The sequence below is a fragment of the Cetorhinus maximus genome, chromosome 15, assembly GCF_964194155.1.
Source record: "Cetorhinus maximus chromosome 15, sCetMax3.hap1.1, whole genome shotgun sequence".
NCBI lineage: Eukaryota > Metazoa > Chordata > Chondrichthyes > Lamniformes > Cetorhinidae > Cetorhinus > Cetorhinus maximus.
In genome coordinates, this window is record NC_135893.1 from 43,216,275 (window position 1) to 43,231,370 (window position 15,096).

The following is a 15,096-nucleotide window of genomic DNA, read 5'->3' on the forward strand; positions in this document are numbered from 1 at the left end:
AGCCACTTCAGTAAATGAAGTTTAATTAAGGAAAACCAGCATGGATTTGTTAAGAGGAAATCATATTTAACTTACTTGCTTGAGTTTTTTGAGGGAAAGGAGTGGGTTGATGAAGGTGTTGGTGTGGTGTACACGGACTTCCAAAAGACATTCATTTGACACAGTGCCACGCAACAGACTTGTGAGCAAAATTTGAGCTCATGGAATAAAAGGGAAAGTAGCAACATGGATACAAATTTGGCTGATTGACAGGAAATGAGGAGTAGTGGTGGACGGTTGTTTTTTGGACAGGAGGAAGGTTTATAGTGGAGTTTCCCAGGATTCGGGATTAGGACCCCTCCTCTTCCTGATATATATTAATGACCTAGACATTAATGTACAGGGCAGAATTTCAAAATTTTTGGATGACACAAAAATTGGAAATATTGTGATGTGAGGAGGATAGTGTAGAACTTCAGAAGGACATAAACATGTTGTTGGAATGGATGGACCGGTGGCAGATGAAATTCAATGCAGAGAAGTGTGAAGTGGTTCACTTTGGTTGGAGCAACGAAGGAGAGGCAATATAAAATAAAGGCTACAATTCTAAAGGTGGTGCAGGAGCAGAGGGACATAAATCATTGAAGATGCAGGGCAGGTTGAGAGAGTGGTTAATAAAGAATACAGCCCCCTAGCTTTTATTAATAGGGGCATAGTATCACAGCAACTTTACAGTGCAGAAGGAGGCTATAGGTTACAAGAACAAGAAAGTCATGTTATACCTGCATAAACCATTAGTTTGGCCTCAACTGGAGTATTGCATCCATTTCTGGCACCACACCTTTGCAAGGATGCAGAGGCACTGGAGAGAGTGCAGGACTGATTTACGAGACTGGCTCCAGGGATGAGGAACTTCAGTTATGTAGATTGGAGAAGTTAGGACTGTTTCCCTTGAAGAAGAAAAGGCTGAGAGAAGATTTGATAGAGATATTCAAAATCATGAGGGGTCTGGACAGAGTAGATAGGGAGGAACTATACCCACTGGTGGAAGGATCAGGAACCAGAGATCACAGATTTAAGATAAATTGCTAAAGAAGTGATGGATTCATGAGGAGAAACTTTTTCACGTAACGAGTGGTTAGGATCTGGAATGTGCCGCCCAAGAGTATAGTGGAAGCAGGGTCAATTGAGGCTTTTGCTAGGGAATTGGAGTATTTTCTGATAAGGAAAATATTGCAAGGCTATGGGGAAAAGGTGGGGGAGTGGCACTAGGCGAATTGCTTCTGCAGGATGCTAACACAGAGATGATGGGCTGAATTGTCTCCTTCAGTGTGGTAACCATACTATGATTCTGTGAGACATAAAGACAATGAAAGTACTCACCAAACAAATCACTTACTTACTACTCTGTGACGTCACTCCTTGATTTCTTTTCACTGAGTAACCTCTGCTGCTATCCCTCCTGCTATCGCTGCTCAAACTCTGCTCTTTTATTCTCCATTTCTGTGTATGAGATTGTGGAGAAACTTTTTGATCTGCGACTAAAAGACTTTCTCAAAAAAGTCTGTTATTTTTTCAGTGTGAGCATCACTCCGTGATTTGTTTAACCTGTTGTAGGTCTCGTCCTGTACTGTTCTGAGTTTAATTGTTTATAGGTCTCGTCCTGTACTGTTCTGAGTTTAATTGTTTGTAGGTCTCGTCCTATACTGTTCTGGGTTTAATTGTTTGTAGGTCTCGTCCTGTACTGTTCTGGGTTTAATTGTTTGTAGGTCTCGTCCTGTACTGTTCTGGGTTTAATTGTTTGTAGGTCTCGTCCTGTACTGTTCTGGGTTTAATTGTTTATAGGTCTCATCCTGTACTGTTCTGGGTTTAATTGTTTGTAGGTCTCGTCCTGTACTGTTCTGAGTTTAATTGTTTGTAGGTCTCATCCTGTACTGTTCTGAGTTTAATTGTTTGTAGGTCTCATCCTGTACTGTTCTGAGTTTAATTGTTTGTTCTATGTCAGCATAAAGATGCAGAGCTTTCGCTTCTGAACCTGTTGAAATTGCTCTTTGAGCTCGAGACCTGGAGATGTAACACAGAGTTTGGCAACCTGAGTTCATAGCTCATTACCATGGTCAATATTTCTAAGTTCTGTGGAAGTATAATGGAGTGATTGTTGAATATGTTGAGAGACAGAGGGAGATCATCGCAACCATCCTGCTTTTCTGCTCTATGCTCGTGTTTATAAAGCCCAGAACCCTATACGTTATTAATTGCTTTCTCAACCTGCACTGCCACCTTCAATGATCTGTGCAAATGCATCCCCAAGTCCCTCTGCTCCTACACCCCCTTCAGAATTGTACCCTTTATTTCATATTGTCACTCCTCATTCTTCCTACCAAAAATAAATCACTTCACACTTCTCTGCATTGAATACGGACATGCAAACATGCGATTAGGAGCAGGAGGGCCATTCAGCCACTCAAGCCTGCTCCACCATTCAATGAGATCAAGGCTGATCTGATTGTGGCCTCAACTTCACATTCCACCTACCCCTGAAAACCTATGACTCCCTCGTTAATCAAGAATCTATCTACCTCTGCCTTAAAAATATTCAGTGAGCTTGTCTCGACCACTCTCTGGGGCACAGTTCCAAAGGCTAAAGACTCCCTGAAAGAAAAAAATTCTCCTCATCTCTGTCTTAAATGGGAGACCCCTTATTTTTTACCTATGCCCCCTAGTTCTAGTCTCTCCCACAAGGAGAAACATCCTTTCAGCATCCACCCTGTCAAGTTCCCTCAGGATCTTATGTTTTAATATGATCATCTCTCATTCTTCTAAACTCCAATGAAGATAGATCCAGCCTGTCCAACCTTTCCTCACAGGACAACCACCCCCCCATCCCAGGTATCAGTCGAGTGAACCTCCTCTGAACTGTTTCTAACACATTTATATCCTGACTTAAATAAAGAGACCAAAACTGTACACAGTACCCTAGGTGTGGTCTCATCAGTGCCCTGTACAAATGTAGCAAAACGTTCCTATTTTTATATTCCATCCCCCTTGCAATAAACGACAACGTTCCATTTGCCTTCCTAGTCACTTGCTGTACCTGCATACTAACTTTTTGTGATTCATAAATTTCATTTGCCTCATCTCCGCCTATTCTGCCAGCCTGCCTAGACCCTCCAGAAGTCTATCACTGTTTTCCTTACAGTTCATAATTCTTCCAAGTTTTATGTTTTCAAATTTTGAAATTAGTTCCAACAGGCCCAAGTCTAGGGGCAGAAATTTTCAGTTGGCGTGTGGGGGCAGGCCCGACACGCTGTTGCGTAAAATGAGTGCGATGACGTCGGGTGTGCGTCCGGACATCGCCGCGTGCCATCACGATATTTCGGAAGGCAGGCGTGCTCTGAGTTCGGAGACGCGCCCACCATTAATTAATGGGCCAGTTGAGGCCCTTGAAGCAGCAATTGATTTCCATTTTGCGCAGCCCGTGCGATTTTCAGGATGTCACACAGGTGCAACGGGCAGGCAGGTAGGCCACATTTTTAAAAACCTCATCCATGGGTGGGATAAGAGGGGGGAGTGGGTTCACTAATGTGAGTTGTTTGTACTTGCAGTTATAACTTACTGCTGCTTGCTTGTGTGAAGAGGATAAGTTCATTTCGCTTCAGAGCTGCTTTGACAGAAATAAGAGGCTTCAGTTCAGGACTCCAGAGGAATCATAACACTTGGGGTCTTCCAGGTATCAGACAGCCTTCCCTTACCCTGGGAACAGGGATTGTGGTCTCCGCTGAAGGCACCTCCCCTGAGGAGGAAGAGAGGGCCAGAAAGGGGAGGAGGCCTCCAGGGGAGCCACCTGTGGGAGGACAGGCGCAGGCACAAGGTGCATGGCCAACAGGAAGTCCAAGGCGGAAGGGGCCGCAGAAGACACCACTATCCTGCTGCCAGGGTTTACAGGCAGCGATGCAGCTACCTCAATATGTCTGAGATGTAATGCTAAAGGAGGCTCCACCTCTCAAGGGAGACAGTGACCTCCATCTGTCAGATGATTGGCCCTGAGATCAGCTCCGACTGTGTGGGTGGACACCCCATGCCAGTGGCGCTGAAGGTCACGGTTGCCCTCAACTTCTATACCTCCGGCTCTTTCCAGGGGTCGGTGGGTGATCTTTGTGGAGTCTCCCAATCAGCTGTCCGCAGTTGTGTCAAGCAGGTTACAGACGCTCTGTTCAGGTGTGCATTGACTTTCATTCACTACTGCACAGACGAGGCCAGTCAGGCACAGCAAGCCAGAGGCTTCACGGCCATTGCTGGCTTCCCCCGTGTCCAGGGTGCAATAGACTGTACACATGTGGCCATCAAGGCGCCAGCAGGTGAGCCCGGTACCTTTGTCAACAGGAAGTGATTCCACTCCATGAACGTGCAGATAGTGTGTGATCACAGGATGCTGATTCTACAAGTCTGTGCAAGGTACCCAGGCAGCTCCCATGATGCTTACATCCTCAGACACTCCCAGGTGCCAAGGCTCTTCAGTGCTCCAGCCTGGCTGGATGGATGGCTGCTGGGTGACAAGGGCTATCCCTCAGAAGGTGGCTCATGATGCCTCTCCACCACCCAAGAACAGAAGCTAAGCAGCGGTACAATAGGAGCCACGACTCCACAAGGGCAGTGGTAGAGAGAACCATCGGCCGTCTCAAGATGCGCTTCCAATACCTGAGCCGCTCAAGGAGGGCACTCCAATAGCCCCCCAGATCATGTGTCACTGTTAGTGGTTGCATGCTGTGCTCTCCACAATCTGGCTCTGGAAAAGGGCGATGCAGTGGACGAAGAAGATGTTGACGCAGCTGCTCTGGCAACAGACGATGAGTCCATTAGTGAGTCTGAGGATGAGCACGGTCAGGAGAACAGTGAGGGGATAGACGCTGATCTGGGCAACCTCCAGGGAGGCAGGGATCCAACGCTCCTTCAGCTAGCCTACCAAATAAGAACCACCACCACATGCCAGGGCTGCAGGCTCCATACTCGATACCTGACAGGAACATTTTCTCGGTCAACAACATGAACTACGTGCCATTTCAATAAAGCTCAATGACAAACAAGTCACTCATAACATCCCCTTCACCTGCAGAACTAATGAAGCACCCAGGGGCTCGTTGAGAACCAACACATTTAATGATTTGCAGCTTGGCATACAGAAATCAAACTAAATGAAAAGGTGTTCAACATCACACCAACTTAACAGTAACTTAAAAGTGGGGCAAAAGAAAACCACTAGTGATAAGCCCGTGTTGTGCTTCAGGTGCTTTATGTTTACGTTTGCGGGTGCTACGTCCAGGTGCTCCCTCCTCACTGGCACTGGCATTGGAGACACCCTGCTCACTTTGCTGTCCTGTTGGCCTTGATGACCTTGGCATGCGTCCTCTGGCCCATGGAGCCTGTGCTGGCCCCACCTGGGAGGGAGTGGCCAGTGCCACGGCTGGCATCTCCCCAGTCGCCGCAGCCTCATCAGATGCCATGGTCACTGCAGAGGGGCGGAGGAGCTGCTGCTCTCATCTGGAGCGCCCTGAGAGGAGCCCGCAGAGACAACAAGCAGCTCATGTGCCAACGTGAGGTCACTTTGGACCTCCCTGCTCACCATTGATGGATGGGCATCTAGCTGGGATACTGGGTACCCAATCCATCTCCCACACTGACAGTGACCACCTGAGGTCACTGCTGCTGTGAGGGTTTGCAGCTCTGAGCGCATCCCTAGGAAGCCCTGATTGTTGCCCTGGAGGAGCCGCTCCATGAGAGTCGCCACTCTCTCCATGGAGGAGGCAGTGCACTCATACATGAGGGTTATTGAGTTGCTCACGCTCCACATGGACTCCTCCATCATGAAGACAATGGCACACATTCCCTCATGTATCTCCGTCAGATCCTCCCGCACACCCTGCTGGACTTCCAGTTTCTGCTGCCTCAGGGACGACTCCAGAGGCCCATCATCAGCCACCGACTGAGCATGTTTCTGGTTCCCAGCATTCCTCCAACTTCCAACTGGGCATTCTCTGCCTCTGCCTGCACCGGAAGTGAGTGTGAAGTGTCCTCACCGCTGTGCACCGAGATACTAGCCGACGATCTTATTCCCACCGAGGTGCTGGTATCTGCGCTGGTGCCTGCCTGGCTAAGAGGGTGTGACGCTGGTGCGTTCACATCTTCTGTGCCCTCGGGGGTCAGCGGCGGTCCCTCAGCCTCCTGAGTCTGGGCGTGCTCTAGTGAAGCTGAAAGGAAGAACAAGGACATTTGATTAGTTGAAGTCGTTACACTGTTAATGTGCATGTCTGGCATCCAGATCAGGATGCGCTCGTCTTTCCATTACCAATGGGCAGCCCATGCCGGAGGCTGAAATCAATGTACAGTCAACAGCGGAATGGTTACTATGACAGATATTCTGACCTCAGTGTATGGCACTCTTACCTCCCAGTGGCACCCCAACCTCACCACAGCCAGTTGACATGGGCGCATGGCGCCTCTGCAGCTCCAGTGCCTCCTGCTTGTATCTGATGAAGATCAGAAGGTGGGGCTGCCCTCCGCCAGTCCGCAGCCTCTCAGCATTATTGTGTGCTGTCTCCTCCTGAAAGGAGAGAGGAGCATTGATTAGTCCACCCTGTACCTGCATCGCCATTGCAGCCTGGCCAACCCCACCCGAGGAAAACCTTGCAGGGCTCAGCTAATTCTTCACCCTGGAGCCGCCGTACACTCACTCCAAGCAGACAGGGCTGACCCCCTTGACCAGATGCTGCCTCCATCACATTTGCCACTCACACTGTAAGAATTTCCAAACCCACGACCACTGCCACCCAGAAGGACAAGGGCAGCAGATAGATGGGAACACCACCACCTGCAAGTTACCCTCCTAGTCACCTCAGCAACCTGACTTGGATGGGGTTGGGGGTGGGCGAGCAGTGGGGTGGGGTGGGCAGCCTAACTATTGTGCTAAGTGACCCATGCCAACATGGTACTCACCCTTCCCGATCACAGGAGGTCATAAAACTGCTTGTGTTCACTGCCCCCAGGTCTCACCACATCGTGGGAGCTGACCCATGATGCCACCTCCTCCCAGGCATGTTTAGGTAAGTGGGGGGGCCCCCTCCTTCTGTCCCTTGGGACAAAGATCTTGCGGTGTGCTGCTACCTCCTCCAGGAGGGCAGCGAGGCACTCATCGGAAAACCTCAGGACTGATTGCCCCACTGACCTGCCCTCCCGCCTGGCTTGCTCTCTGAAGACGTTCTCCATCATGTAGCTACTAACCGAAATCAGTGGCAGTCTTAGAACGGCCGCCTGCGCTGTTTTTAAATAGGCCGCCAGGTCGCCATTGGGCCCGGTGGACATTGGCCTCCCAGTGCCACCCCTCCCCTCCTTCCCACTGACCTCGGGAGCCGCGAATTACGCTGGGCGGGCCTTAATTGGCCCACTTGCATAAAATGGCAGCTCCGCGCCCGACCCGCCTGCTCCCGCCGAGCCCGCCCGCCATATTAAAAATTCTGCCCTAGATCATTAACATAGATCAAGGAAACTGGTCCCAATCTGGACCCATGGGGAACTCCACTACTTTAATATTTCAATATTCATATAAATAGCTCTGGATTTTATTTGGGAATTGTAATTAACATTAGAAGATTAAGCTTGATCTTTATTTACAGCATTTTGAGGTTTGTCTCCAACACGATCCTCACATCTTCATCTATACAGCGTAATCCACAGCCCCGACTACGTTGTCTTGGGTTTGGATTTCTGGAGCTACAATCTGCTATAACAGGGACAGCTGGAGCATTTACAGGAAGAGGGATCTGTGATAATGCCAGCTCATACACTCGCATTCCAAAGCAAAAAATGTCAGCCCAGAAAAAGGCAACTTGCAGTTTTGAAAAGGTTATTTTTCTGCGAGCTGACAGACTAGGTCAGGAGATATGTAAAATTATTCTAATTTATATATGCTTGAAGTCTTGTCACTACATGCTACCTAAACACAGTCGAGAAGATATACACAATGGAAATCTCATTTCAGCTTTAATATTTGCCACAGGAGTTGGTCTTTGATGTGGATTAATTGTATTCAAGTTCACTGTCACTGGCTGTTTCTCATTCACTCAGAAAACATGATATTGGAGACATTTTTGAGTCTGTTAAACACATCTAATGAAAACAATACTCTTATGTATTCTCAGCAAACATCTCCAAAGCATTTTTCTTTTTGTTTGGCATATTTGTAATTTCAGTGATGCTTGTACTGTCTCTCAGTGTGTGACTGACAGCAGCAACCCCCACTGTCAGGGTGAATGTACAGCCAGAGTCCATCTACAAGTGTGTCCCACCAGGGATGTTTCTATCATTTGTGAAGGTGCTGAAAACGTCACATTGTGAATTCAGGCAGAAGCAGAGAAACGAAACGAGAAACCGAACACCTCAGGAGTACTTGGTTCACGTTATGACATTGTGTCAGGGAGTGGCTGAGATTGGTGGCCTACCAACATGAACCCTGATCTAGAGGGTAGCAGATTCTAGGGGCTGAACGAAGTCCTGATTCGTTTTACCTCCTAGCCTGCCCAAGGTGGAGGAGATGGTGGAGCCTCTGGAGTGAGCCTCCCTGAGATACTGTTGATGGAAAGTCGCACTCTTGTTATGTGGAAGCAAAATAGTGTCAACTTCAATAGAGATAGAGGACCCCAACTGTTCAGTGTCAGCAAGAGAACCTCAGACAAGCTGGTCGTGGACTCCTCCACGTTCTAATATGTTCCACACTCCTACACATTCCACATTGTTCTGCACTCTCCAACATATGCCAGATTCTTCTACACTATCATGCCCAATTCAGCCATCTCACATTATGAACTTTCAGTCAGTACTTTTAAAATTGGACACAAACAAGCTGTTAAGATGGCTGTTGCAAAATCATTTGATTTTTGGCATTTGGACTACCAACAGTATTAGGTCTCTGGCTAATACCTAATTAAATATGGACATAGATGGCTATGAGATATCCTTTCCTGTGGAATTCACACATCTCATTGTTTAAGGATTGTCCAACACCTAAAGACTATGGAGTTTTCAGATTGCCTGCCTCCATGTTTCATACTGGACAAAAGGGAAGATTGAAACTCAGTGGCCACTATCAACTTCCCATTGTATCACAATAGCCTCCCCTATCTAAACTAGGCTGGGTGGGCCTCAGAAATGTTAACCCTGCGGTCATGTGGTCAAAGCTGGTTTCAGAGACTGTGCCCTTATTCCCCCAAGACCCAGAAGATTCATCAGAGTCATCAGTCATCAGCCAGTCTGAGAACCCAGACTCGGAAACTAGCTACAGGTCATCAAGCAGCCAAAGAATTTAACCTGTTCCATTTTCAATGTTCACCTGAGACCCAACTCCCTAGATATTTGACCACAAGAAACCTCACAACCTGCTGTGAACCCCTCACTTTACAAGTCCCTCATTTCAACTTTAAATCATCAAATCTATTCAAGAAACCACATGGGAGACCAGAGATTGTAAATCGGGACTGAATTAACTGTAATCTGTAAAAGTGCACTATCATTATCTGTATCCAGCCTTGGGCAGTCTATGTGTGCATGTGTGGGTGCGCCTGCATGTTACATTGTGTTACTTTGGGTTATGTGTGTAAGAATAAATAACCTTCTTTATTTTAAACTCTGAAAAGCTTTCTGCTGAATTATTTAATACTCCATCTGCCAAATTTTTGCTCACTCACTGATCATAGCCAATCCTCTGTCCATGCACATACATCAGCACCAACAGCATGAGCTGATGTCTGATACAAAAACCATGGTGACTTGTTCAGAGTTCTTTCAGCAAGCGATATGGTATAACATAATTTCCCTTATATATTGCGAGGAGATTTTTCCTGCAAACCCAGATATATGTTCTGAGAATTGTAACAGGATTGAACGCAGATTTTGTAATATTGAATCAATATTTAATCAAATCTCTTTTGCCTCTTCTTCCAGACTTTATCTGCAGTGGGCCTGTGAATGTGGATACGAGAGATGTATTACCCACCCACTGTTAGCTTACATTTGATTTCCATCACTTAACTTTCTCCTTTAATTCTGAGACCCACAGAGAGGCAGAGCGCTGCATAGGACCCATAAGATTTTGCTCACTTGTAAAGAATCATCATGTACAGCTATCAAAAGCATAGTTAATAATTGTGTCGCTAATATGTACTCTCCATATCAATTATCTTTAATTGATCTTTTTTAAAGGTTACCATATACACCTGCATCCAAAGCAGAGAAGTGTTTGAACGTGCCTCAGATTCCATGGAAATGAAAGGATTTGTGTTTTTGTTAATGTTTGTACTTAGAGGGTCTCTCGAACATACTCTGCGTTGCGCTAAAAACAGAAGCAGCTAATGGATAATGACGATAATGAACAGTGGAGGCCTGAAGGAGAAGCAAACTAGGTGATACCAGAAAGCCGCAAACAATTTGCTTGTCATGAAGAAATTAATTGTCACTCTATCATTCCTGATGCTTTAATTTTGAGTTCACAATACAGCAGTAATATCCCCACTGACGCTACAGTTAGAGAGTAAAGGTAGCCTGAATGCAGTGTCAGAGCTCAGCCTAACAGCAGGGTGAAGTGGAGTGTGTACTGGGAGGAAAAGAGAAAGCTCACTGTACTTCACCCCAGTCAGCTGAGGTGTTACTCTTGATTTCTAATACACATTTAATGCCAGTGTGAAGTGGAAGATTTTACACCAGCATTCTTTCTACTGAGCCAGGCGCAGAGAATGCACTGGTGAGTTAGAATAGCTATGTAAACCCAGTGTTGCTGTGAGATTGATCATCTACCCAGAGGTGACAGATTGGAGTTGACTGGATTTAATTACTGATTATTGATTCTAATAGATTGAGATGTTGAAGGCATTCAGTATGTTTACAAACAGTAAAATGCCTTGCATTGTTTTAGTTAAGCCCCAATGAATTGTGCATATTTTTTACACAATGTGATTACAGTCTAAAATGCACTCCTGATTTTCATGTTAATAATATTTGCAACATTGTTGATTTCAGGCTGCATTATGTCCTTGTAGTGTCCTCGTACTAATATAATTAGAGAAATATCTGTAAATTTGTGTATGGCCATATCTTGCAGTGTGATTATCTCAGAATGGCAAACTAGCCTGATTCCTGATCTACGCTGAGGAATGTATCAGCATCGTTTATTACAATTATGTTAGTGAAGGAGAGCTGAAGGGCAGAGCTAAGTCTAGACATTCCTTTCTTGGAATCATGACTGATGTGGGTGATTGTGATGATGAATGCAGCCTCATCTATCTGTGCAAATAGATAATAAATGATATTGCTATTATGACAGGCTCCAGACTAAGTTGCTGCTTGATGCTTTCTGCCCTGCAGTGTGATTTGGAATGATGTGGTTATATGGAGACTTTGGATGTTTCTGGAATACAAAATAATTTTGTCCATTTTTAAAAGATGTTTGCTGACACCGCGCATTAACTGAGATATAAGGGTTAATTTGCCTGAGGCTCTGCTACCTGGGCCCAGTTACACCTGTGCCATCCTGAGATCACCTGCATGTCCTGTAGTTCAGGGTATCCTTGCACAGGCCCTCCCTCTGGCTGAGGTTAGTGCTGGGAGGAGACAGGAGAATCAGGAGCAGGTTTAAGGGGTGAGAAATCCTCTCAGATCATGAAATTGGCCAGCTGCCCATGTGATGGGTAGGGGTCTGGGGGCTGCATGCAGTAATGCAACATTACACTCCCTGTGATTGTGACCGGGACCCCCACAGATTCATTGGAAATATTGGGGTGGACTCACTTTCTCTGAGTTCCTTGGGAAACAAGGGACTTAAATTGGACTGAGCCCTCCCACCTCACCTAACAGAGAAGAACAAAGCTTCGTCTCCAGTGGGCAAACCCCTGTGAATCCAGCAGTGTAGCATTGTGACACAGGAGGAGATTCTGTAGTACACCATCAATTTGATACTCAAAGTCTGAATTATTTCTGAATTGTTTTCTGATTTGAATTTATTCCCTCACATTAGGTGCCATCTTAGCACGCAAGCAGAGTAATTGGAGATGCTGTAAGCTGAAGGAGCAAGTTACTTATGAGAGATGTATTCTCAGGCAAAGGTGCGCTGTGTGTCTGTAAAGTGGCTAAATGTATATCAGCTAGCTCGGTGTATTACCATGAGATTATAGGTGACACCTCTTGAAGATTTGTGCTTGTCAGTCATTTCATACATGCAGCTTTTATACATGCTCTGCTAGAATCTGGTTTTGAGATGATGTTTGAAAATGGCCCTGGTTCAACTTTTATTTTTGCTGCAAAGAATATATGTTATATAAATGATATTTAACAGAACATACACACTAAAAGATTAAAGTTACTCATTCAGTATGGTCACATGCACACCTTACAAAGTAACTCCTTCCCTCAGTAACCAAACTCTTTGGAATCTGAGGGCTGATATATCCTCAAGTACCAGAATCATACAGCACAAGGGGAGACTGTATGGCCCATTGTACCTGTGCTTGCTCTTTGAAACAGCTTTTCAATTAGTTGCATGCCACCTGCTGGTTCCCCATAGCCCAGCAAACTTTACTTCTTGAAGTTATTATCCAATGCCCTCTTGAAAGTTAATATTGAATCTACTTCCACCGTTCTTCCAGCAAGTGCATTCCAGACCCATCGTCCTTTCAGCCAGTGCATTCCAGATCCCCTCTCCTCTGGTCAGTTGCCAATTACCTTATCTCCGTGTTTTCTGGTTCTCGATCCTTCTACCGCTAGAAGAGCTTTTTCCTGATTTACTCTATCAAAACCCTCTCACCATTTTGAACATTTCTATTAAATTGCCTCTAAACCCTCTCCAAGGAGAACAATCCTTTTTTGAAAACAGTTAAAGGTTTGTCCTGAGACTGGGCTGCAGGGATGAACTCTGAATGTGAGATACATTCTCACATCTTCTTCATCATAATTATCACAGCCAGAAGCCAGGAGCTGCACAGGCAAAGTCAAATAAAATTTCTGCTTTCTAATGTGGCAGGTTGGAAATTAGGGAAGGACCCAAACACACACTGGCAGCTGTGTGGGCCCATCCCAGAGTGGCAATGGAACATTGACAGGGTAACCACAATCCCAACCTCTCTGCCTATCCTGCATCTGACCTGACTAAGGCCTGTTTAGATAAGTGCCAGCACCAGCAGATTCGGGACTAGTTACTTTTGGACATTCCATATGTTGTTAAATTTCTCAGGAGTCTCTGAAAAAATTCTAGAATTTTTGCAACATTGGAGACAAGAATAGTCAACCCACCCAGAATGTCCAAGACTTTCCTGGAATGCCCAGGTTTTAAAAATGGACAGAGACCTTTTAACATGGCTGAATCTATGTCTGTCTATGACCCTCGAACAAAGAGAACAACCATGGCATTATCAAAGAAACTTGCACCTCGTGATTGAGACACTCATGACCCCCTGTGGGCTGCACAAACCAAATTCAGAGAACTATAAAAAGTCCATCTGCATTTCAGAACTCAGGTTGGCCAACCAAAGTCTACTTGTCTGCTAGGACAAAGGGCCCCACAACCTTCCTTTCAATTCTTAATGGTTGGGACATTTAACCATCTCGGAGACCCAGATGAGGAATGCACATCCCTTGTCAAAGACAACGTGGAGAGATGGGAGTCATGTGACATGGACCTCTAGTTTGTGAAACCAGTAATATTGCCTAGTGGAGCTGCAAGCTTGGCCTGCGGTTTACCATCCTACAAGCAGCCTCACAAAAAGGGGCTCTGCCCAATTTGGACACCTGGCCCCCATCTACACTGCTACTACTGGGAATTCTGCACTATCACCTACAAGACTGATTCATCCCTGCATGCCTACCTCATTATGTGAAGTCGTCACCACTGAAAAAGTAAATTAGACAGCATCGGTTTTCAGACTGCCAACCTCTGTGAAGGAATACCTAATTGGACTTTGATTCTGGACTCTGGAACACACATGAAACAATATTTATTTTTTTCTGTTGTCCATAACAACACACACCCGATTTCGTCCCTGTCCCTGTCCCATTTCACGCTTCCTCAATTTTACTCTTCAACGACTTTAACAAAGAGTAAATAAGAGAGGCTTTGAAACAGATGTTTGACCCAAACTCATCCCTACTCCCCTTGGGGGACAGCGGGGGGCTAGAGTAATATCAAGAGTTATACATGTTTTTCTTTCACGGATATGGGCATCGCTGACTAGGCCAGCATTTGTTCCCATCTCTAATTTCCCCTGAGAAGGTGGTGGTGAGCTGCTGCCTTGAACCCCCACAGTCCATGTGATGTAGGTACACCCACACTGCAGTTAGGAAGGCAGTTCCAGGATTTTAACCCAGCGACAGTATACGAACATACGAATAAGGAGGAGGAGTAGGCCACTTGGCCCTCGAGCCTGCTCCGTCCATAAGATCATGGTTCCACATCCACCCTGTCAAGACCCCTCAGGATGTAAAGGTTTCAGTCAAGTCGCCTCTTACTTTTCTAAAACTCCAGTGGATACAAGCCTAACCTGTCCAACCTTTCCTCATAAGACAACCCATCCATTTCTGGTATTAGCCTAGTAAATATTCTTTGCAATGCTTCTATTGCATTTATATCCTTTCTTAAATAAGGAGACCTATACTACACACAATACTCCAAATGTGGCCCCACCAGTGTTCTGTATAACTGAAGCATAACCTCCCTACTTTTGTAATTCAATTCCCCTCACAATAAATGAGAACATTCTAAGGAGCTTTCCTAATTGCTGTACCTGCATACCAACCTTTTGTGATTCATACACTAAGACACCCAGATCCCTCTGAATCTTTGAGCTCTGCAATCTCTCACTATTTAGATAATAAGCTTATTTTTTTAATCTTCCTGCCAAAATAGACAATTTCACATTTATCCACATTATACTCCATTTTTCAGATCTCGGCCCACTCATTTAACCTATCTACATCCCTTTGTAGTCTCCTTATATCCTCTTCACAACCTACTTTCCTACCTATCTTTGTGTCATCAGCAAATTTGGCAATCCCTTCTCTTCACTTCCTTCAATCCCTTCACTCCCT

The 15,096-nt window shown here is 45.6% G+C and overlaps 1 protein-coding gene across 3 annotated transcripts in view; it reads left to right on the plus strand.

The window, feature by feature from the left end:
- Nucleotides 1–15,096, plus strand: part of LOC144690622 (ephrin type-B receptor 2) — a 1,056,594-nt gene that overhangs the window by 508,636 nt on the left and 532,862 nt on the right. The window lies entirely within an intron of this gene.